This window comes from Triticum dicoccoides, chromosome 5A (genome assembly GCF_002162155.2).
Source record: "Triticum dicoccoides isolate Atlit2015 ecotype Zavitan chromosome 5A, WEW_v2.0, whole genome shotgun sequence".
Classification (NCBI taxonomy): domain Eukaryota; kingdom Viridiplantae; phylum Streptophyta; class Magnoliopsida; order Poales; family Poaceae; genus Triticum; species Triticum dicoccoides.
Window position 1 is genome coordinate 123,444,584 of NC_041388.1, and position 3,750 is coordinate 123,448,333.

The window sequence follows — 3,750 nt, forward strand, 5'->3', positions numbered from 1 at the left end:
AGCGTGCCAAATTTAACTTGGGACTCATGAATTGAAATTCAACAACAAAATATTATATGTAGGAAAATAATTGAACCAAACCTTCATATATACGATGGTTTTGTGAAATGCAACAACAATACACTCGTGACTCATAGCTAAATGCCCGTGCATTGCCACGGAGTTCTAAAAATATATGGAGGTTGCCATGGAGTTATAAATATATGTAGGATTCATAGGTCGGTGTTGACTTGGGCGATAGGATGAGTTAATCGAAAGGAGGTCGGTTATAGGATGGGGTCAAAGAAAACCTAGGTCAAGATGATGCCAAATGCAGTCTGCAACCCATGTCAACCCATGCGCTAGAACTGGATAGCTATCTTCATGGACACAAATATACCATTGTTTGGTTCTATTCTCTTTTAGTTTGTAGAGTAAGAATTTGAATGATTTGATTATCATTCTATCTCTCAATTGTTGAGAAATTGTGATCAAACCATGCAATGAAGGAACCAAATCAAAAGAAGCTTTCACTTGTGCTTTCTAGCCATTTAAAATAAGCATGTGGCATCAAATTATTTAATGGTGTGTCAGCCAATTCCATGATTTTCTAGAAGAGAGAGGCTCGCACTTCACAATATTCATAATTTCAAGGTATGAAAACCTTGCACACACACCTAAATTCAATAAAATATACGACAAATATATAAACGATTATACAATACACACTTGTGACACTATAAACAAATAACTTCATTCATGACAGCCCGATCATCCCAGGCCCAGCTTCCAGGGTTTCCACCCCTCCCACCATGTACGGCTCCCCCTCCCACCTCCGTTTTTTGTCTCCCCTCCCCTTTCGCAAAAGAAAACGGTTTTACCCATGCATGTTCACCGCTGGAAATAAGCCCCAACTCATGCATGCACATGCTTTAAAAAAAAGCCGGCCGACCCGAAAAGGAAATCTTGCCCACACACTCCGGAGGTGAGCTCGTCCAATCTTGCCACCACTCCATCTCCCCCGATTATCGTTCTCCACCTTCCCAGCCCTCGCCACTTCACCTCCCCCATCCATGCACCACTTTTGTAGGCAGCCCCTGTCATCGCCGCCTTCATCGATGGCCCCCTCGCCACCACCACAGCGTGATGCCTTGCCATCATCTCCATGCCCCCATCAGTTGCGTCCACTAATCAAATAGTGGGACCTACAAACAGATTATACACTAAAAACTTAGTACGCAAGATTAGTGCAAACCCAAACCAGATTCAGCGAACTAAACCAAATATAACTCCCAGGCAAAGAAGGGTACCTCCCCATCAGTTCCATAGAGTCACACGATCGACAACATATACAGATTTCCGATCAGATGAGTAGACAATGTTGCGAACCTCCCCAGACCATTCTGCAAAGGGTTACAAAATGGTAGATAGAAAATAGGGATGCATTTTATGTCCTCGTAGAAAGGACATATAGATATAACATATATGTCCAGAAATTTACCTGGAGCATGTACATTTAGAATTTTGTTAGCAACTCACCTGTAGAAGGCATAAAAATTGAGGTCACCAGACACAAAATTAAAAAATACATACACATCATGTATGTTCACGATCATGTGAAGTGAAACAATTTTGAACAATAAACCGAAAAATGACGTGTTAAATTACTCTACGTTCCCAGGAGGCCAAACAGAAATCAAAAGATGTGATGTTCAGTTTATTTATCTGATAGGAAATGCTCTCTAGTTATATTATTACAGTTATCAGTCTACAAACTGAAAGGCATTGTGCTATTCATGACAGTTCTCGTGAACTTCTGATGCAAGAATGCAAATTCGAATGACAAGAATAGACGGTGCCCCTTAATATAGACCCAAAATTAATTTAGTAAACCCATTGATCACAAGATTTTCCGACAGAAACACGATAGACTTCCCGACCTAGCCCTAGAACGGAACCCGTAACGTCCCCCGCCGCTCGGTCCCCAGCCCGCACTGTCGTGGGCGCCTCCCACACCGGCGGCATCCCTTCGGGGTCCCCAAGATGACGAGCGATCCGGCGCGGCGGAAAGGGCTGGCACTGAGGAGCAGCGACTCGGTCGGGAGCCTGGCCAGCGCCAGCGGCTCCCTCCATCATCGCCGCCCTCGGCCACATCCAACGCGGTCGTCGGCCACGAGGCGGACGAGCCCGGCAGCAGGGTGTTGTCCCTCCCATTGCTTTCATGTTCGACTACTCTTCCTTGGATCGCCTACCACCACAGATGCAGGGATCCTCTTGACTCACACGCCGACCATGCCTCAACCAGCGAGCATCGACGCATCGCCGGCGCGCTCCTCTGTGCTCTCCCTCCTCTCTTCCATGGTTGGCACAAGGGAGGGATGAGACGGGCAGGAGAGAGCCTCTTTATCTAGATCAGGCAGGGGTTAGGTTTGGAAAGAGTAAATCAGCTGGAGCGATTGAGGGAAGGAGATCGGAATGGAGCAGGGCGCGATTGAAGGGTATGGCAAGAAGAACTTTTTTGGAAAGCTTTGATTCTGGTGATAATTACCATATTCGAAATTTCCTTAGTTATAGCCTTACCATACATGGATTGATTTATTACTATAATTATCATATTTGAGATTTCTAAGTTTATAGCCTTACCATACATGGATTAATTGTGATTGATTACCATAAACCGAAAGATGACGTGTTAAATTAGTCTACGTTCCCAGGAGGCCAAACAGAAATCAAAAGATGTGATGTTCAGTTTATTTATCTGATAGGAAATGCTCTCTAGTTATATTATTACAGTTATGAGTCTACAAACTGAAAGGCATTGTGCTATTCATGACAGTTCTCTTGAACTTCTGATGCAAGAATGCAAATTCGAATGACAAGAATAGACGGTGCCCCTTAATATAGACCCAAAATTAATTTAGTAAACCCATTGATCACAAGATTTTCTGACAGAAACACGATAGACTTCCCGACCTAGCCCTAGAACGGAACCCGTAACGTCCCCCGCCGCTCGGTCCCCAGCCCGCACTGTCGTGGGTGCCTCCCACACCGGCGGCATCCCTTCGGGGTCCCCAAGATGACGAGCGATCCGGCGCGGCAGAAAGGGCTGGCACTGAGGAGCAGCGACTCGGTCGGGAGCCTGGCCAGCGCCAGCGGCTCCCTCCATCATCGCCGCCCTCGGCCACATCCAACGCGGTCGTCGACCACGAAGAGGCGGACGAGCCCGGCAGCAGGGTGTTGTCCCTCCCATCGCTTTCATGTTCGACTACTCTTCCTTGGATCGCCTACCACCACAGATGCAGGGATCCTCTTGACTCACACGCCGACCATGCCTTAACCAGCGAGCATCAGCGCATCGCCGACGCGCTCCTCTGTGCTCTCCCTCCTCTCTTCCATGGTTGGCACAAGGGAGGGATGAGACGGGCAGGAGAGAGCCTCTTTATCTAGATCAGGCAGGGATTAGGTTTGGAAAGAGCAAATCAGCTGGAGCGATTGAGGGGAGATCGGAATGGAGCAGGGCGCGATTGAAGGGTATGGCAAGAAGAACTTTTTTGGAAAGCTTTGATTCTGGTGATAATTACCATATTCGAAATTTCCTTAGTTATAGCCTTACCATACATGGATTGATTTATTACTATAATTATCATATTTGAGATTTCTAAGTTTATAGCCTTACCATACGTGGATTAATTGTGATTGATTACCATAAATACGTTGGGTATTGTCGGCCAGACGAGAAAGAGAAAAACCGGTGGGAGGGGGGTGGTGGGA

General features: G+C 46.3%; 1 long non-coding RNA gene across 1 annotated transcript; it reads right to left on the minus strand.

Annotated features, from left to right (window-relative positions):
- Positions 1-529: 529 nt before the first annotated feature.
- Positions 530-2,080, minus strand: LOC119300076. Its single transcript, XR_005146381.1, has 2 exons — positions 1,290-2,080; positions 530-1,184 (listed from the first exon to the last, which is right to left on the minus strand). It is a non-coding gene; the product is annotated as an uncharacterized LOC119300076 (long non-coding RNA).
- Positions 2,081-3,750: the final 1,670 nt, after the last annotated feature.